Source organism: Xiphophorus hellerii, chromosome 22 (assembly GCF_003331165.1).
Source record: "Xiphophorus hellerii strain 12219 chromosome 22, Xiphophorus_hellerii-4.1, whole genome shotgun sequence".
Lineage (NCBI taxonomy): Eukaryota > Metazoa > Chordata > Actinopteri > Cyprinodontiformes > Poeciliidae > Xiphophorus > Xiphophorus hellerii.
Window position 1 is genome coordinate 24,623,841 of NC_045693.1, and position 21,825 is coordinate 24,645,665.

The window sequence follows — 21,825 nt, forward strand, 5'->3', positions numbered from 1 at the left end:
ATCGAGACGGTTTTGATCTGCTTTCTTCAAGATTTTAAGTTATTTTGTGAATATTCTATAGGATGTTAAAAAGGATGAAGGCTGGATTTTAGTCCAAGATTGGATCCGACATCTCCCACGTAGCTTCATCGACATTTTTTAACAACCCGCTTTCCGTAAATAAACGACTGGCAGTAAAAGTATGTCCAGGTGTCTCCTGAACATCCGTAGAAACTTGATGGTGACAAATTCACTTACACACCAACACTGTTTTAATGCTTTGATCAACCTGTAGTCGGTTTGCCTGGAAACTCTGGTTCGTTTGGAAACTCTGATGTGGAGCAAAAAAGTGAACTCTGGTCCTCCTAAAAAAATTAGGTCTCGGTTCGGCTGAAGTGAACTCTGGCGCTGTGATGCAAGCAGACCAAGACAGCTCCAAAAGCAGGCCGTGGACTACAAGCATTATGGGTAAATATAAGCAAAACAAACACTAGCTAATTAGTGTTATCGGGAGAAATGGCTGGTGGTCTTTTACCACAGTAAAAGAGAAATCCTACAACCACTAAAATCTGATGTTACTCCATTTTTGTGTCTTCTTCAAAGGTTTTCGAGTTGTTTTCTTCAGCGGTTCTTGCTGCAGCACCACTGCAGCCGAAAAGGGGGAACGGGTTTTTCAATAGTTTGGTCCGCGCCAGCTGCTAATGTCACTAATGTAGTAATTTTGGTTCCCAGTCGAACCGAGACGTGTGAAAACAACCTGAACACGTCACTCAAAGAGTTAATGAAGTTTTGCAAGCTGAGGTGAAATTTGGCATTATTTAGCATAATCTAAGCTGAGGGCGGATGACGGTTGTGTAAAACAGAAACCTGAAGGAGGAAAAAACAAGCTCCTCTCCAGGCCTGCAGCTGCTGTGATCTCTGTCAGAGCCCCTTTATGAATAAGACCCAGCAGATATCTAATCATGCCGGTATTGCTGGCTTTCACCACATCCTCAAAACACTGCGGCTTTAAGGCATCTCGCACCTTTCATGTCACCGGCGACGAGTCGCGATGACGCGGGGCTCTGAAGCTCCCCGGCTGCCTCGCGCAGAAATCTCTTCAAACGCTCGCGGCAGCCGCTTTCCAAAAAACAGAAAGCCTACCTCGTCCCTCCTCTGCACTCTTTTCATGTCCGCGTCCCATGACTGCTGGTTTTGTTCCAGCTATTACGAGCCATTGACAAGAAGAGAGGGACTTTTATTTTAGGCTGGGTTTTTTTTTTTTTTGCTACACAAACTCAAGTCGAGCACGTCATATTCCCAGGCCTCCTCCCCTCCCGCCACTTCCTCCGCTTCCCACAACTCTCTTTAAGGAGCCAAGGGACAGAACAGGATGGGAAACTGTACTCTACAGTGTGGTTCTGATTATGGATCTGCAAACAGTTTACCTGGAGGTTCATGTGTCCTTGGAAGCAAACATGTGTTTCGCTGACGTGAATCTGGGCGAACTGAACGCAATCACAGCACAACGTGTAATGGAAAAAAAGGGAGAGATGGATGGAAACAGAGGACGGCGCGGCCCATTCCTGTTAAAGATATTTCTAATCAGACTTTCACAACACACTGTCTTCTCTGACCCAACTACTAACATTTGTCCGGACATCAGAGCTCTACAAGTTTAGGCGAAACTTCTAAATTCAGACTGGGAAAGCAGATGTAAGCGTGTGTCAATACCAGGTCTGACAGCATGGAAATCAAGGTTTTAGCGTGACTCAACATGTCTACGGTCCTCTTACAGAAGTTTGGATTTATTGTTTTGACAGCTGTTTTAGGGAATAATAAATAAATCTTTCAGGAATTATCTCATGGCAGTTCTGCCAGGTTCTGGTAGTAAAAACGTCTCACCTCGTCAGCGTTTGGGTTAATATTAAAATACACAAATGAATCAAACTGGCTTTTTTTTTCTGCCTCACTAACAGATTTATGACACAACAGATGAGGTATTGTGATCGAGAAATCGCTTTAACAGCTCTCGATCACGCGTGTGAGGTTTTCTGTCTGCTGTTAGCTTAAAACCCGTTTTCACTGGGATGGTAAAAACATTACATTTAGGATCGTCTTATCTAGAAAAATGTGGTGATTTGAAGACAAACCTTACAGTCCATCTCGCATACAATGAACTAAATACAATTTGTCTGGAGTTGTAAAATATGAACTGTATTTATTTAGGTCTCAAAACTAAGAAAAAACACAGTTTTATAAGAGGCTTGTTTCACATTTATGAAAAACAAAGTACTATATGTATGTTGTCTTTATATATTAAAGGAAGTTATTAGGAGTTATTTTAATACTACATTATATTTTGACGACTGATTCTCATTACATATGACAGACTGTAACTCTTAATCAAACCAGTGTTACCTAGAGCGGCCTCCTGTTAGGGTTATGATCCGTTAGTCACAAAACCACATTTTGTTAGGGCAAAACGTGAGCCGACATCTAGTTAGTCCTGGTTGTCCACAGCGTTTCTTTTCATGGACGAACAATTACGAAAAGAACAAAACCGCAAAAGTATGAAATGGCCAAGAAGAAGGTTTTGTTGAAATAAAATGTCAGAAATGCACAAAATGGACATAAAGAAAAGAAAATAACATTAGGTATAAAAAAAATAATTGTAAGGATTCAAAAGATGTGTAAGAAAATGGAAAACGTCATAAGCTGTCAGTTGTTATGTCCTAACTGTAAAAAATGACAGCTCCTTTATGCTAAAAGCTCTTATTTCATCTCTTTAACTCCACTTGTTATGAGTTTTTTTAATACAGAGTGCGAGTTCATGAGTTTTCCCATTTTTAGCCTACAGTTGTAAACTGTCCTGTATTTAAGCATGTCAAAGTTGATTTAACTCAGGTCGAAAAGTTGACTTTACTCCGAGTTTTAAGGCAACCTTTGAACTTTTGTCTCTACAGCAAGTCAAAGGACTTAAAGTTCGTTACAGTGTACACATTCAGAGGCTGGACCGATCATAAAAAGGTCCAATGTAACGCAAAGGAGCAACTCAGCTTCTCCACAGAACCACCCGCTGCTAAGAATCCAGCAGACCTCACCTCTAACAAAAGCTCCCTTTTTCAAACTCCCAATCCACTTGAACCATGTCCCACTTGTAAAGTGGGCAATGACTGAGGCTGCTTAGTGGGGAAAAAAGGTCTCACAACACCAAGAAACACGTCTTTGGGAGAGAAAAAAAAAAGTAATAAAGCATCACTGAAACTATACAATCACTGTTTTTCTGTTTTTTTTAATTGAGTAAATGTCTTTGTCTCTCGGAGGTCATTATTTGTTGAAGTGGAGTGACAGAGAGTGATCTCTCTGTACCATAATGTGATCTAAAATAAAATCTTGTGTGTGTTATAAGCCTGGCGGGCCACCAGGCTTTACTTGTGCCTAGGCTAAGCATTGCTTATTTATTCAAGTCTTTTTAAAATGTTTTAATTTTTTAAGATTTTATAGTTGGTGTTCAGGTATTAATCTTGCAATCTTTCAATAACACATAATTATCAAGAGATATTTTCAAATTTCCTGTCAACTATAAACATTTTTTAACTCAAACTCCCAGCAGGCCACTGGATGAATGACTATACCCCAGCACACAACCACTGGACTTAGCAAGTTTTCTAAACATAAGATGCACCGATGAGAAAATCTGGGCCGATAACATCACACCGTGGTTAAACTTCCCACAATGCTTTGATGCATCACTATCACAAGCGAATGACCAACTTCCTGTACTCCCCGAGAAACAAATGGCAATAAAATGGAAATAAATATCCGTGCTTAATATCAACCCAATTTCAGTTATTGGACCTATTCAGATATATTAAAAAATGACTCATTCTGGGTGATGCCGGTGTCATTTATGACACTTATTCCTGTTTGACATAGTTGGAGAGAGAATTGGAGCCAACCTCAAAAATATTAATTAAAATAGACATTTCTGGGTGGTTTTAATTTGTCAATGTTTTATTGTCAACACCAACAGTCTGTCGTATCATCATCAAAAAAACAACAACTTTTGAGTTTGGATCTAACTTCTCACATTTGTACACTACTACAAAGAGACTCAAGGATCTCAACTTCAATGGTGGTGTAGCCATCTATAATTAGCTTAAAATACCTCCAATTAAAGCGGATTTCAGAGGAGAGGAGCTCCATGTGAAGCTATCCGGTCCTACGTCAGCGCTGTGGTTCGAAACCCTCAACTTCCTGCGTCAGAGGGCGGCTGCGTGGTGGGAAAGCCACCAGGTCTGCAGCTCATCAGAGAGAGACCTCTAAATGGCCATCTCACGCGTGTGACTGTCACATTTGGACGCCAGATCTGAGTGTGACGCCTTTCAATTCGCGGCCGGATTATAACTGCTGCCTTCAGGAGCAGAGCTGGAGTCATGCTCACTGATGGTGTGTTGGATTTTTAAAAAATTCATATTCATGTCTTATGCTCCCAAAATGAACCAGTTAGTTTTCCAAACTAACTGGTGATTAGAGGTTTAATTTTAATTGGAGGGCGGGGGGCAAGAAAAACAAACCTATATCAGATTAGATTACATTTGTTGCCAATCGAAAAGGACATAAAAAGGACTTGGAATCAGACGGACGTGGAACAGAAAGCTTCCTACAATTTCTTGGAAACGTTTTCCAAATGGCCTTTCAGACAGAGAATTATGCAGCACATCATGTTGAAGGCCTACACTGTCGTCCACATGCTCATCCTCGGTGTTGGTCTTAATGTTAACAACACTCAAGCGCAAACCCTACAATTTATGGTTGAGTGTTTTTTTTTGTTTGTCTCTTTGTTCTGTTCCATTTCAGAGTGGGAAGCAGTAAACACACTGAACCAAAAAAGAGAATTTCAGGCAGAAACGCAGGCGTGCGAGGATGTGTGTTGATGGATGGGCCTGGTGTCTGTGGGTAGGGTTGCAGGACCGGGTCAGAGGAAAGGGGTTGATTTACACATATTGAAGATAGGACTCCTGATGCCTCGGAAACTGATCCGTGTGGAGGATCTGGCAAAACCCAATGCCAGATCCTCTTTCCCTTTTTTTTTTTTTTTTACCTTCCATTTTGTCTCCTTCTTGGTTTAACTGATCCAATCAATGACTTCATTTTCCCCTGCGACACAGAAAGAGGATGAGCGTCTCTGGCTGTCGTCAAGATATCAGAGTTGTTTTTTAGCATTTATCAAATTATTATTACTATTTATGTGAACTTTTATGCTGTTTTTTATGCCATTCCAAGGGCCTTAAGTGGAAGATTACAAAACTATTAGAAGAAGCTGGTCAGAGACGGGAGCTGAGAAATCCCACCACCAATCTAAACATGCCTGAGTCAACAGCATTTCTTTTGATAAACCTTTTTAAGTTAAGTAAAAGTCAGATAAAGGTTTTCAGATTTTTGCTTGTATGCATACAATGGAATAAAACTTTCTTCATGTTTTATTTAAACTACTGTCTTGTTTAAATTATACAACTATAAAATGTTTTACAATGCTCTGCATGTGTTAAAAATTCTCAAAACACTAATTTGACAAAAATGAAATGAAAAAAATAAGTAAATGAATAAACTGATTTAGCAATTGATTAATCATTAACTGGAGTATTCAGACTTAAAAACGGACGACTGTTGAAAGTGCAACATGCTCAGATCAGTAATTAAGCCAAAACAGTACAAAATACATACATTGTGCCTTTAAGATAGAAGAAAAACCTTCACCTGTAAATATTTTCTACCCAGAACTCCTTAAGTAGCATAGTGTTAGTCACCTGGTTCAATTTCAGTAAAAAATATTGTCTTTTATTGAGCTCCTTTTGCTATCCAAATATTATACAGTTCATCAAAAAAAGTCAATAGACAGAGCTTGATTAATCTACTAATCAGCAGAATATTTGTGATTACTAAAATAATCATTGCAGCCAAACATCAAGTTTTAACCTAAAAAGCAAGTATTCCCTCTGCTACTACAAGGTAAACAAACAACTAGCAGAACTTGAGTTCTATTTATACTTTTATCTGATTTTTATGAAACTCAAAAAGTATATCAGTCATAGTTTTTTTAAGTTCTGCATACAGTAAAACACGTAGGACTGGCTAACATTTGCTTCTTGATTAGTTGTGCTGTCTGTGTTCTTCTCGTAGCTCATCAACTGTATTTAAAACAAATTTACGCGAATAAGAGCGATGGCTGGCACTAATTCAGTTCCTATTTTTTGCTAATAAAAATAACGCATTTCCAAACAGATAAATGTGACTACCTTGTCAGTAAGAGAAAGGTATAGTAGCCATCAGAACAGTCATTTTAAAACCTTGGTGTGTTTTAATACTAGCAACCAGCCAATGCCTTTCTCACTCCCGTTTTATCTTAGCATGGGTTTCCAGACAGAATTGATCAGATTTACTAAAATAATCTTTTTCACATATTGCAGGCTTGCTGTTTCTTCAACACTAAATGTGTGAGAACACTATTTTTAATGAGCAACTGTGGTGAAGTGTTTGCCACACCAGTAATTCACTCTGACAGAAAAAAGGTAAATGTGGACAGAAACTCAAAGCAAGACACAAAGTAACATTTTTTTTGGTAGTATGGACATATTTAACCTTTCCTTTCTCTTTTCACACATATTACAATGACAGTAGTAATTGAGGATTAGATAATAACGATCATCTTTCAGTTTTTACCAGTGTGGTCATCTCTGGCAACCTGAACACGTCAAATCTGAATCTGGCAAACATCTTGTGTTAATTCTTCATCCTGCTCACACTTTCTTCTTCTGGTGTGAATTGTACCTCAGAAGCAAGGCTGCAACACCTCCTACATTTTTAAAATCTAATTGTCTTCATCTTTACATGTAGAAATGTTTTATGGGTTCGGCTGTCTTTAAATAGGGACTGTCTAAAATACAACCAGACACGATCAGAATCATTTTCCCTCTTACATCGGATCTCCTGACTTAAAAGTAAGCTGGTGCAATAAAATACATTAGTGTAACCCAGAGAAACTTCGGATCAGCAGAGGGTTTTAGGAAAGGAAAACCTGCTGCCTGCTGCAGACTTACAGAAAACAAATGGTTCAAAAGATGAATTAAACTCCTAACGTGTACAGACAGATGAGACTTCATTAGGGACACAAATCAGACATGTGTTGCTGTGCAGCTGCTAGAAATGGAGAATTGATTAAAATAAAATTTTATGTTCATATTACTCTGAAATAGACTTCATGGGATTCCAAAAAACAACATATCTCCCTGGAGTTCGGTCTGCTCAGAGGTGATTTACACAGAGTCAGCGTGTCGATGTACACAGGAAGTCCCAATTCCCTCCCCACTCTCACTCCTCTCATTCTCTCTGGTCCCAGGAGTTTTCTGCTGTTCCTCTGAATGTACGGCTATAGGAGGCTCTCTTTTTGCACGTCGATGAATGCAAATGGAAACTACACGAGTCTCGTTAGATACCAGCTTAAGGAAAACAGGAAATAATGAGGAAAGACACGACAGACAGAGATGTACTGTACATTAATATTGGTGAACAAATGTCTTTCATCTGGAGATCTATCTTTATCAAATATAAAAATAAAGGAACAGAACGTGATCAAATCTGCTAAAACTGGGCGTGCCGTGGTGGCGTAGGGGTTAGCGCGACCCACATTTGGAGGCCTTAAGTCCTCGACGCGGCGGTCGCGGGTTCGACTCCCGGACCCGGCGACATTTACCGCATGTCTTCCCCCCTCTCCCTCCCCCTTTCCTGTCAGCCTACTTCATAAAAAGGGACACTAGAGCCCACAAAAAGACCCCCTGGAGGGGTTACAAAAAAAAAAAAAAAAAAAAAAAAAAAAAAAATCTGCTAAAACTACCAATTGTAGCAGTCCAGTCAAAATCAAATTAGGATAGTCTGGCCTTTCTATGCTATTCCACTTGGTTCATATCTCCCTTCACTTCTCCTTTTTGACTTTCTACCAGAAAAACTGGATTTTACATCTCGTTGCTTGTACTTGTGACAGTGCAATGACAATAAAGTTGAATTCTATTCTATTTTATTTTTCTGTTTAAAACTTAAACAGAGTCCATGCCTCCAGGAAGCAATCGTTTCCTAATAGCCGAGGGGCCAGACCCTCTGCACGAATCAAAAAGTAGTAACACTGAGATGTGGACAATCCTGACTCCAATAACAAACATCAAAACATGATTCTCTTGAAGTTATTTTATTACTAAATCTTGAGGAATGCAGAGGCTGGACCTTTGAAGTGTGCAAAGTGCGTCACAAGGAGGGTTTATGGTGAAAATCACATGCAAAGATAAAATGTCAACGATTTTCACCGAAATGCCAAACCACGCGCACAAGACCAAAACAAAGCGACAATAAAATAACTAACATGTGAGCTACTGAAAGCCATTTCCACAGACTCTTAAGTGGATTTTGTGCTCCAAACGAGAGTAGTGAAGGACAGACGTACAGGTCTAGAAGGGAAACGGATTCTTCTGAACGGTAATCGAATCGCTTCACCAAGAACCTAAAGATTCAATTACTGCTATAAACAGCTGAAAGAAGGCTGCCACACTTTTCCATTGTTTACGACATACACAAATCGTCTTTAGTGCACTGACTTCAGATCGCTGGGCAATGAAGCCATTTTTTAAATCTACAGCTACAAACTGTGTTTTCCCACTTAAATCAGACCTAAAATCTGATTTCCAACTTGTAAAGTCAAATGATGCTCATAATCTTCCTGTCTTGTTCTTCTCCAAGAACAAGACAGGAAAAGAACCGTTGAGCTTTTCTCAGTGCAGATGCTCCTATGCTCTTTGAAAGTCAAGAATACATGTAATACTTGTGCGTGTAAAATATAAGGCAGTGTTGTTGGTGAGAGTGACGATGATCAAATCCTCATGAAGTCATTCCCACCGCCGATTCTTGACTTCCAAGGAAAACAGAGCGCAGGCAGAGCTGTTGTTGGGTGGTGTTCGAACAAACCTCTGTTGGTTACCCAGAACAAAGACATACCAGGACAGAAATGCATCCCAACCAGATGTTCCACATTAATTCACTTTAAATAAGTGATTTCAATGTCAGGACAAGATTCAAGAGAATGGGCCAAACTGACTGAAGTTTCTATGGCAACTGTGACTGGAGTGGAAATCCAGTAATGTTGTTTTCACTCAGGTTATTATTATACTAGAAAAACATCATACTATTTATTTATGCCTGGTTGTAATCAGTAATAAGTAACAAGTTTCACTTTTGTTCCTAACTATGGTTTCTCATTCCCGTCTTTCACAACCCCATTTGGAAAGAAAATAAGGAAGCATCAACTGTGATGTACAGCCATTTATTCAAGCAGATTGATTTTTGCTTCTTTGGATATTGAACAAATGAGAAGTTCAGTAAAGAAGACTCGGAGAACTCCCTATGTGAAACTAAAGCGGATGATGGTAAATCAGGAAGTGTTGGTGAGGACTTATGGTGCCTTCACACCAAACGCGTTACGAGTGTCAAAAATGCGTCCAACGCTTCAAACTTGCAGTGTCAAGCGTCTGCACTCTGAATGCAGACGCTTGACATTTTGCTCTACACCTAGCGCTTCGCGTGTCTGATTTACATTCAAAGTCTATGTGAAGGCGCGTCGAGTGCGCGTCAGATGGCTCAGCTCTACCTGTTGTTTTCTGTTGGACGCATTAGACGCTTTTGACGCATCAAACGCTCAAAACGGTACAAATCACACCGCGCTAGACGCTCCGAAACGCGCCACAACGGCCCTCGATGCGCCTTCACATAGACTTTGAATGTAAAGCAGACGCGCCTGACGCTCAAAACATGTTTGGTGTGAACGCACCATTAAAGATTTGTTCCATTTAGCTCTGAAGAAATGATATGAGAACCAAACTAAATATGTTTCAGTTTCCAGTTTATAAATTTATAAACTTTCCCTATTTTCATGCTCAGTGATCAGGCTAACGTCTACTAGCATTGCATGCTAATGAGCTATTTCTATGAATTCTGTACTATTAGAAAATTTAGCAACATGCTGTTACAGGAGCTGGCCAGTATTTTCTGTGTGTGTAAAAATTTGGATGAGATACAAATCTTTAAAAGTACAAAAAATATTTGTGATTCCAGCTATCAGTAAACCTCTAATGTAGGTCAGCCATACTGGAATTTGAGGTCAGAATTAGTTTTTTGAAAGCTGTCATTTTTCCTCTTAAAATTTCAACTACTAATAAGTTAATTTTTCCAACTTCAAACATGGACATTTCAATTTGAGATTAAACATGTAACAACTAAACCACATCCTCCCATCCGTATGTATTGCTTTTGTTTTGTTTGATGACCAAACTGAAAAAATTGCTATTTCCTGAGATGGCACTAGTTCCAAAAAGCTGCAGGAATATATCTTGAATGGAGTATTTTTATGTTTGTTCTCAACACGTGAGAACTCATATAAAAAGTTTATTAATCCAGCTTCTTTACATCTACACATCTTCTATACTGTCTTGACATTTGACCCAAAACAGCAGCTTAAATTCACGAGGACGTTTTATTAACCACCCCATGAAAAAACAAATCTGTCTTCAGGGGACTGATCCTGTTTTGTCTGAAAGTTGAGCAAAGCTGTAACTCTCATAAGTAAAACACCATAAATGCAAACGTTCATAAAACCGTCGACTTCTGGGAAATGACTGGTCCACATCCTGTTCGCTTTGGATAGTTAGCACATGTTCTCAAAAACAGCAACTAGGAAATTAATTAGCCCTAGATCATTTGTCATTTTTATGTGAGCGGAGTTAGACCCCCTTCTCCCCACTTTTATGAAAACATAGTGTTACAGCAAATCCACATTCAGTGGTATCAGGTCACACCAGGGATCTCATAAACTCCTAGAAACAACAGAAACACTTCCTAATGCGCTGTTGCCAAAACAGTTTACAAATTACTTGGCTGCCAAAGAGTCAAACTTTGGTATGTTTTAAACATGTCTCTGGGTGCAGCTTCTAGAGGTCTTTCAAAGTTATCCCTTTCTTTGTGTCTGAGTAAGTCAGAAAACTGTTCAGTGTGTGCTTAAAATGTAAAAAGGTAGTCAAGTAAGGACGTGTCAAAAAAAGTGTTCAAATCAAACTGTTATATTTGGCATTTTTATAAAATGCGGTTTATAACAAAGTGCATGAAGATAATATTTAAATTGGGTCACATTCGTTTATCCCTTTAGTTTGTCTGAATAGGAAATTTAGGCTTGTTTTCACACTTAATGGTCCGGCAGACTCAGTTCAACTGGGGGCCAAAATGGCAACATTTGTTAAATTTTCAGCTGCTGCCTTTTGTTTTCACACTGAATTGTGTCAAACACACAAACCTTTTGAAAAACCTGTGCACCCCCTCACCTGTGTTGGCGCTGCACCAAGAATCACCGAAGGAAGCAACTCAAAAACCACTGAAGAAGACACTGATCTCATTTCCTCCTTTTCAAAAAGTAAACAGAAATAGAGTGGCGTGAGATTTTAGTAGTAGTAGAATTTCTCTTTTGTCTTTGTCAAAAGACCATGAGCCATTTCTCCTGGTAGAGTTAGACTCTTGCATTTGTCTTGATTGTATTTACCCAGAATGCTCTACGCTGTAGTCCACTTAGTACTTTTGCAGCGCCGCGTGGCCTGCTTGGCATTTGAATAGAGATCACTTCAACCAAACCGAGACCTTGGTTTTTAGGCGGACCAGAGCCGAAGCGACTAGGTTGTAACAGTGGCATCATAAGCTGCTCTGTCTCTTAGAGTAACCCAACGGTACAGCCAGAAAACACACATCTTTAGTTTAACTCAATCAGGACACGGCCTTTCATAGTCCTCAGTGGAACCACTCACATCTCCACCCACCAGTCCTAAAAAAACCAGTCAGACCCTTTGGTGCCAAATTCCTGCTGAGCATTAAATTAACTCTTCATAACAAACTACTGGTTGCTGTGGAGCGTCCACGGGATTGGCATCTTCACAGACTCCAGGATCCAGAATAGGACCCCAGCAGGGCGGGGGAGTTCCCGGCTGGAGGCCGAGGCGTGGTGTTCATCTTCAGACTGAATGAAAAGCTGAGTGGATGAGAGCAGATGTCAGAGTGTGAATCTGTGGAGCTGTGAGGTGAATCTGACTCATGACTGAGGTCAACTAATCATTCCCTTCTCTCCGCTGCACTTCGCTAATGAAAGCAGCTAAGGGAAAGTAATTAAAAGAATTTGTGGTTCTGTTTTTATGAATAATGTTAGAAATATTTGAATCAGATTTTCCAAAATCTGACGTTGATTAGCTCATAAAGTAATAAATAACGACTTTTGTAATCTCTGTCTTCAACTTGTCGGGACTATTTTTTCAAGATATATCTTATAACTACTTGCTTGCCTACTTGAACTGGAACCACCAAATGGTGCATTACTAAAAAAGATTAAGATTGTCTACTGCACAGATTACCCTACTAAGTGCCAAGAAACAGACTACCTTAGGATTCATCTAATGCAAATTTTTCTACAGTCAGACAAGAAGTCATGAATCTAATTTCTGAGAATAAACCCATCACGTAAATAATGATATAAGGCATCAAACCAAATACATCTGAAATGCCATACTTCATAGACTAAAAAATGTGCAAAGAAGTAACAATTAAGAGTAGAGCTGGAGTGAACTTTTCTTTTTTCCGGTGTGTGATTATTTCCGTCTGGTAGATTCTACCGAAATGAACATGAACGAGCGAGTTAAAGGCGTCGAGTTCTGCAAGTAGTTTGAAGTTCCAGTTCCAAAACCTCGCCAGCTTTACCACTCCAACAGTTTCAGGTAAATTCAATGAGATGCCAGAAACTTTCTCTCGCTGTACATAGCAGGTTAAAATAAACTTGTTGGCATTTTTGCACTCTTACAAGTACAAGAAGGAAAATCTCTGTTGGGTCTCGATTAGACTTGACTCTGGTTGCACCTTATTCTGGCTACCAGTTACATAATTCTAACAAAGGGAGAATAGTTTGTAAAGAGATGTTAATGGATTTCACTTTGATTTAATTTGCTGGTATTTTACCTCAATGTATCAGTATATATTCTGTGATGTCAGAAGAAGATGTATTTGTAGTTCATGTTTGGACATAGCCAAAAGGTATGATACAATTTATAATAAAGGTTTCAAGGACAGGTTTTCATCTGAAACAGAAACAGTGACAGAAACAAAAGGTTTCTGTTTGCAGTTTCCGGTGCCGATTTTCCCCTGTAGTTGTTTTAGGGTGTTTTCAAACCTGACAGTCGAGGAGACTCGGTTCTAATGGGGACCAAAGTAGCAACATTTGTTACATTTTCAGCTGGTGTTGTTTGCTTTCACACTACACTGTGTCTAACAATCCAAACTCTTTGAAAAACCTATTCCCCTCCACGCCTGTGGTGGCGCTGCACCAAGAACCACTGAATGTCTTTGAAGAAGACACTGAGAGCCACATCCTTTTTGACAACACGTAAACACAATGGAGTGGCGTTGAACTTTTGCGGTGGTAGGATTTGCCTTTTGTCATTGGTAAAAAACCACAAACCATTTCTCCCACTAGCGCTTAGCATTTGTTTTGGTTGCATTAACCCAGAATGTCCTACGCTATAGTTTGCTTCCTGCTTTTGGAGCAGTCTCCGGTCCGCTTGACATTCACATATGCACCATAGTTCACTTCAACCAAGTCAAGACCTAGGTTTTGAGGCAAACCACAGTTCGATTGATTCACACGTCCCCAACAGGCCGGCCTTTCTAGGCAAACAAAATAGAATTAAATTAAAGTGGACTAAATGGGACTGGTGTGAATGTAACCGTAAAAGAGCCGCCTGCTGGTTTTCCTGAGGGCTGCGCCTGGAGGAGACAATCCTGTGACAGACGGCGGGGAGGGCTGGCGCTCGAATTACAGCCTCATCAATGATTCAGCGGGCAGAACGCCGACTGCAGTATACTGTGCACACATACAACTAACAGTCTTGTTGGACACAAATAAGCAAGGTCTTGGAGCAGCACAAAAAAAACATAACACAGTCAGAGTACGGGCTTACAGTAAAAGCACCCAGGTGCCTGTGTGTTGCACACAGTCAGACGCTGATACATGTCATGATAAACATGTCTGGATGTGAAATCTTATAGGTTTACTATGAAAGATGATGCTCCTGTTCTTTTTAGCCTCATACACAGGAATCCAGTATCAGCGTCCAGTCAGCGGCTGCATGCTGCAACACTTCTCTCTAATAAATAACAGTGACAAGGATGATAGAGTATACACATTACATAAGCACACGTATGTCCCCACAGCACTGCTTGCACAGCCAAGTGTCATCTCTAGATTTTATAAAACATGCACTGTGGCCGGCCTTAAAGCATCTGACAGCAGAGCTCTCATCAGGGGTCAGAGTGTACTCAAACATTTCTAATCATTGGTTTTTGACGCAGATTTCAGTGTTTTATGATTTAAAATAGCTGAAAATGAGACCCATGGAACCACTTTGGGGTCTTTTAGGAAAAAGTTCAGATGATATGAAAAGAGATGAGATGAAAATAAATTCGCTTAACAGAAACGTGGCAATTTCAATAAAAGGTTTTGCCCCTAGCTTTAGGTTGTTTTTTCAGTCGTATCGAAACCAACGACCAGATGAAGTAGTCGGAGCATGTTTTTTTTAATGACTTATCGCATGAAGAAACTTATTCATGTGTGATTTCAATTCCATTTATTTGAGGGAAACACTTCCCAAAATCATCTTTTTATGACATTAGCGAAATATTGACAAAGTTTTGTGCACATTTGTACAGGAAAAGCAGCAACTAATTGCTGAGCTGAAAAAGCTGATATTTCTTCAAAACCCGATTTTCAGTTTTAACAATATAAGAAAATGAAAGTTACATAGCATGCAGGAATAATCTCACTCATGCTTCTTTCAGTCCTTTTCTTTCCTTACATCTTGGGAAGAATTTGAATGTTTATTATTGTCAGGAAGTTTAATTTTATCCCAGGTTCTTGCTATGAGTTTTCAGAGGTCAAATCCATCAGCCCCAGCAGGACTTCCTCACTTCACTTGGCTCTGGAGCCTTCAGTGACAGAAAGTCCTGATATTTGGTCCTCAGCCGGCCATTTGACTCATAAGCCAGCTTGCTTTGCCATATAAAATCTTTCATTGAGATCTTTACTGATTAAACCGTTCGATGTACAAAATGTACGTCTGTGACAAAAAGTCATGAAATCCTCAAACTGACTGAAGCCAAATAAAAGGGATAGGTTGGATTTTTCCTTTTTTAAATAAGGAAAAGATGCCTCATTTTGAAAATGTAAACAAACCCTTTGGGAGTGGTTGGAGTAAAACGTGTTATTTTGGCTAACTGTAGCCATTAAAAACAACTCCAACTAAAAATTGTCAAATCAGTCAATGTAGAGCTATAATAGTGATCCCTAATATTAATGACACACTGATATGAAAATGTGGTTCGGTATTAATATTGCTGTTACACCAGGTAGCTGGTATTTAGCGCTCTCTCTCTCTCTCTCTCTATATATATATATATATATACACAGTATATATACATGTATATATATAATATATAATTTATATATATATAAAGTAAGCCAAAATAACAAGTTTATTAAGATTAAGCTTTAAGCAAAGCGAATTATATATGTAAAAATCTTGTTTACATATATAGTATGTTCACCTTACTAAATAAAATTGAGTCCAAACAATTGCTTTAGAAATCCTCTGACTGATAAATAGACCCCACCTACTTGTAATTTACTGTAAGTGTGGATCTAGTTGTTCTGTGAAGGCCTCTAAGGCTTGATAGAAAACATTAGTGAACAAACAAGGACCGTGAAGACGAAACACTTTCCTTAAGACATCAGCAATTCTCTCCACAATTGCCTGGTTGAGTAAAAACAATCACTGCTCACTACTTCACGCTGCTCGGTATCTCTTTGTGCATTAGAGAAGCAGCAGCAGCAGCACTGAGCGGGGAAGCCACGACGTCAACAAGTCCCACACTCAACCAATCTGTGTGTGAGACTCATCATCGACGTTCACTCAAGCTCATTCGACACAGGAAGGCTGGGGAGAGAGGCAGGAAATGGGTATTGAGCATGATCACACAGCCTCTGAGAGACTCAGCGCTGTGTATAAGAAAACGCGCCTGCATGGCTGCGTGTTTTCTTGGGCCGCTAAACGACATCGGGCCGTTCTGACAAACAACTTGACAGGGAAGCCGCAGAGATGATCTCAGCAACCCCAAAAATCCTGTTATGTAGAACCAGAGCAGCTTTAACTCAGCTGTTTGTGTTAAAACAAAACATGATGATTCAAACAGAAACCGAAGGTCCCCACAGAAACTGCTTTGCGCGCACGCAATGACAAATCTGCAAACAGAAAAAAATGTTTGGCTTTCATGGCTGATTTTTCCATCCAAATTTGACTTACATAAGTCTTACATGACTTGCACTTTAAATAATCTACAGGTAAAACACTCAATCTTTGAGTATTCTGACCGGAAATGTGCTAAAAAGCATCGGCAGTATGAAAAATGCCTCCTGAGCCGTTGTAACATTGTGCAATATGCAAATGAGCGAAATAAAGCCCAGAAAGAAACAGTACATTAATATCCAAGGATTTGTTATTTTCCCAATCCCACAGACAGTATAGCATCTGCATACTTCTGCATAAATTAGTCTTTTTTATATATATATATTTAAACAAACTTTTGTATCAGCCTCATTTATAGCAACTCCTGATAAAGATGAGCAAAAACAAGCGTTAGGAAATTTTTTTTTTGATTTGTTAGCATAAACTCACACACACTTTTGCAAGAAAACCCAGCCTTAAATCACACACCCTCTTCAGGCCAGCGTTAATTTATCCCTTTTATGTAGTTTTTTCATCTTTTTTAAGAGAAATAAAGAGAAGACAGTTGGACAGATAAATTTTGCAGCCGTACTGCCATGTCAGATGCAAGTTAATAGGAGTATTATCCTCCATAGAACTGTTACAATTATATGCATCACTAAAACAGCACCTAAAAAACTCACGGAGAAAGAAGTTTTCAGAAGATAGGTGACGAGAGCAGAACAAAGTATTTGCCTGAACAAATTGTGTTTTTCAGGGCTTATAAATTCAGATTAAGGCATGCAGCATCCAACAGAGCAACCCATCTCCGAACCATATCATGATTTAGTCACAGAACAAAAGAAGTTGCAGCAGGAGAACATGAGAAGCTTCCTGAAGCAACCTTATGGGAAAATTATCTTCATCTTTCCTTCTCCACCTTGAACAGAAAACAAGGCCATAAAATCGTGCCCACTGTCTGACCCACTTTCCATGAGAGACGTAATCTCTCCCCCTGCCCGGACAAACCTCAGCCTGTTCGGCAGCCCGGCGCGGGGCAGAAAGCCGGGGCCGTGCGGAGCGAGCCAAGCCTCTCAAAACTCAGCGCGAGCAAAGCTGCAGCTCAGCCGTCAGCGCGATTACAACCAGGGAGAGCGCAGCCACGTGCAAACACAGAGATTAGTGCAACCCCACCACTCCCCCCTCGCACAACAAACATTACCTTAATCAGCTGAACAGAAAATGACCCGGATTCACAGCTGTTCATTGTTGCTTTAACGTAAAATGTTCCTATGTAGAAGTAGGAACATTAGGCGTTACGCTCACTAATTTACAGACAAAATGACTTGTTATAAGCTGCAGCGGCCAGCTGTTTTCAGCCTGTGTACACTTTAGTTTGTCATCATGGCTGGATGCGGTCATGGAGACATAATAAATGTGCTTTTGGACTCTTTTTGACGTGTGAATGTGAGCACTAAGTCTGTCCACGATAACATCGCAGCCACGCCAGACGCCGAGTCTGGGGCGTGGAGATCAGAAACCTGATAAAGTTTCACCTGATGCTGCATTTTTAATGTATCTGGAACTCCCAATAAGTTATTTTTAATCTACTGAATAAATGTTTTTCATAGCAGCTGCAGTCAGTGTAATCGCAGCTACAAAAACAGTAATTCCAATGAAAAGAAAAAATCAAAACTTCTCAAGTTACAACAAGAAAATATGAAATACTAACGTGTTATAATTGACTTTGGGAATATTTTGCTCGGTAATATCAGAAATTTCTTTTGATCTGAGCTTAATTAATATTAAACAGTCTCATAAGCTTTTGTATACAGTGAAGCTTGTAATGCAATCTGCTTTCATCAAACATAGACTAAAAATAAAATAAAAAACTCCACCGTTTGTCTGTGAAAATGGTGTATTCATACCGATGGGTAGTTTTCATACCTTATAGTCTGGTGTACTCAAATCAACTGGGACCAAAATGAAAACAGTTGTTACTGCTTTAGCTGATGCGGTTGGTTTTCACACTGCACTGGGTCAAATGATCCAAGTGCTTTGAAAAACCAGTTCACCTCCACGCCTGTGGCGGCGCTGCACCAAGAACTATTGAAGGAAAAGACAAGGAAGCCTCTGAAGAAGACACTGAGCTCAACTTCCTTCTTCACGAAATGCAAACAAAAATGTAATGGCATCAAATTTTAGCTACTGCAGCATTTGTCTTTTGTCATTGGCTACAAGTCATTTCTCCTGCTAATGGTAGACTCTTGTGTTTGTTTTGGTCATATTTACCCAGAATGCCCCACGCTACAGTTCACTTCCTTCTTTTAGAGTGGTCTCCAGTTCGCTTGGCGTTCGCATATGCATTGAAACCTCACCAGAGCTCATTTCAACTGAACCGAGACCTGGGTTTTTAGGCAAACAAAAGTTTGCTGTATTGGTCCGCGTCAGAGTTCGATTGCGCGTTCACACCTCCCCAAACCAACCAGACTTTTCAGGCAAACAAACCACAGTTAGACTGAAGCATCTAAACAGGGCTGGTGTGCATGCACCCTGAGATTCCCTGCACTTCCAGAATTACCAATGGCCTTGTAGCTACTTGTCTGAATAAAGCTCTGCTTACCAAGCCTGTCAGTTTAGCCAACTCAAGCTAGGTTTACAGCACTTTTATGCTCTACTTTTGGGTTTTGTTCCATGAAATCCCTATCAAATAAAAGTTGATAAAAGGTATTTGATATACTTTGAGAATCCTGCGATCATAGCAACATGTCGAACTGCATATATTTAAATGCAACCGACTTAACGTGAGAAAAAACAATGTTTTTTTTTATCTAGCCAGTCAACACAATGTTGGGATTGGGAGGCTGGCTTGTGTCTTCACAGACTGGGTTACTAAGGATACAGCGTTGAGCCTCCGTTAGGACATCCAAGCTCTCCCTCTCTCTTGAACTCCCTGCATGACACCGCCGACTCCAGTTTCCTCCCTGTAACTGAGACTCTCTTGACACCAACCATGCAGATCCGCAGGACACGCGCCCTCCAAAAAATGTGCAAACGTGTGTTTTAACAACACCTACATCACGACCGGAGCCCTTTAGAGTAAAGTTCAAACTGTGTGAAACGGTAACGTCTGGAAAAATCTGCTCAATTATGCATTGTTCCTCCATCTTTACAATAAAAAACACACCAAAGGAATTCCTGTGTAACCTTTAAATTCAACGCTTTGCAAAATTAATAAAAGAGGCTTTTGCAACCCAGCACAAACCTTCGTCTGACGTGTTCTGCAAGATGGCTCTCCAAACTGCTTTGAAAAAGTTAGGAGATAACCTTTGCATGCAGCAATATCCTTCTGCAACTTTACCTTGTCTTTCTGATAAATCCAATGATAGTATAGTAAAAAGGGTACCAATATATGACATACTAATAAATGAATAATCAGCTTAATAACTAGCAGACAATACAAAATACAATTCTATAAAAAGATCTACACCTTAAAAAAGCATAATATTATCAAGCTGAGGATGAAAAACAGAAGCATTTGCTAAAATTTTTTGCAAAAGGTTCACATATTTAGTGCACAGGATGGACATGATGTAATAAATCAGGACGCTATAGCTACAACCCCGTAAAAAATAAAAAAATAAATAAAAAACTCAAAGCAGGTGCAAGCTCGTGGATTTGTCTGTGAGTAGAAAACACTTGACAGAGACGATAGTTAGCAGCCGCAGCGCTGCCTGATGACTTCCCAGCAGAGTGATAGGACATTACCAAATGAAGTAAGAGGCTGGCTGGACAAAGCAGGTGACGCTCAGAAAACACGGAGGGATAAACCGGACGCTCTTACGCTGCCGTGTCTGTTATATTTACTCGGATAAATCAGTGTACTTACTGCGGTGCAGATGATGAAGTCCTCGCTCAGTGTCTTGTGGTGCTCCGAAGGAAATTTCACATTAATTTCTTCGCGTCTGAGCTCGTGGACCAGAAATTAAAGCACGCAATAAAATAAATTTTAAAAAAACATACATATATATCGGAAGACAATGGGAAATTTTGATATTGTCTCGTCTCTCTTCGCGGTAAAATGACTGAATGCTTAAAGAAATTTGTAGCCGCGGCGGGTTGTGTTAGAGAGCAGCCTCTCCGTGTTGCGCTGTCCTTTGTTGTGAGCATCTCAACGTAAACACAGAGCGGAGTCGTTCTCTGCCTCTGTGCGCGTGTGCGTCAGGAGAACACCCGCGCAAGGCATGCTGGGAGCTGGAGTATTTTTCATCTCATCAGTGATGCTGGTGCTGCGTTCAGGGACACCATCAAGTCATATTTTCTGAATTCGAAGTTGAAAACTAAAATAGTATTAAATTAAACTTTGGAAACTATACATCTAACGGAGGTTTGATCTAAATTTTCACTTTAAAAACGTAAACACCTGTTCTTATTCGTTTGTTTTAAGGTTGTAACTTATTTCCTAGTAACCAATTGTTGTCTGTTGCCAACAGCCAAAAAGAAAAAAAAAGTCAGTCTCGGTATTGGTTGGCTGCTTTTCATAGCTTGTTTTAATTTAGTGATTCCAATTTAACGAATATCCACATCCAGTACTTTATAGGGTCAACAAACCCACCATTTCCACCCTTTTACCACAGGCTTCTTGATGAAATGGTGGCCCATTTCCTCTGACAGAAGTACTTCTGTGTTGTGTATAACGTCTGGTGGCTAATTCAGTTATGGCATTGTTTTATTTTTAAAAATGTCTTTACATATTTTTGAATTTACTTTTTCTCCCAGCAGTCCTTCCAAACAAGCTAAACTTGCTTAGACCTTTTCTAACCGTATGCCAGGAACTTTACAATGTACATATTGAGTCAAATGTCGTAGCCAATATTTACATAGCTAATAATATGTAAATAAGTAAAATATTTCAAAAACATGGAAACTAGTTAAATGATCATAATAAAAGTATCAATGTGGATATATAAAATAAAAAATCTTAATGGGAATTCAGTAGGCCCTATGGCTTGGGGGCTTGTAATCTTATAAATTATATTTAAAAAAAATTAAAGCAAGGTAGTTCTGCTTCTGTAGACAAATAATCTGCTAACAAGTTAGATTAGTAAAATAGTTTTAAAGCAATATGTTTTTACATCTTTCTAAGTGTTTTATTACAGCCACAAACATCTGTGTATTTTACCAGGATTTATAAAACTTAAATTAATGCACAATTTTTAGGCTGAAGGAAATAGATACATGTTTGTTTTTTCAAACAACAATCTGAAAAGTGTGGCATGTATTTATCCTAATCTCCCTTATTCCCACACCTAAAAGTAACTTCCACTGCGACTGAGTAATCCCGATATCCAACTGTTCCATTAGTGCCTCAAAGGTTTGCTAGGGTACGTTCACACAGCAGGTCTTCATACTCGGCTCAAATACTTTTTCTTTTCTGGAATATGTTGTGTGTTTGTTCATGCTACTAATTAAATGCAACCACAAC

At 39.5% G+C, this 21,825-nt stretch overlaps 1 protein-coding gene across 1 annotated transcript in view; it reads right to left on the reverse strand.

Moving 5' to 3' along the window:
* The window catches only part of peli1b (pellino E3 ubiquitin protein ligase 1b), a 46,950-nt gene extending 26,435 nt beyond the window's left edge, over window positions 1-20,515 (reverse strand). Inside the window, exon 1 of the mRNA XM_032553379.1 lies at window positions 20,230-20,515. The gene's annotated coding sequence lies outside the window, so the exon portion shown is untranslated. The remainder of the gene's footprint in view (window positions 1-20,229) is intronic.
* Window positions 20,516-21,825: the final 1,310 nt, after the last annotated feature.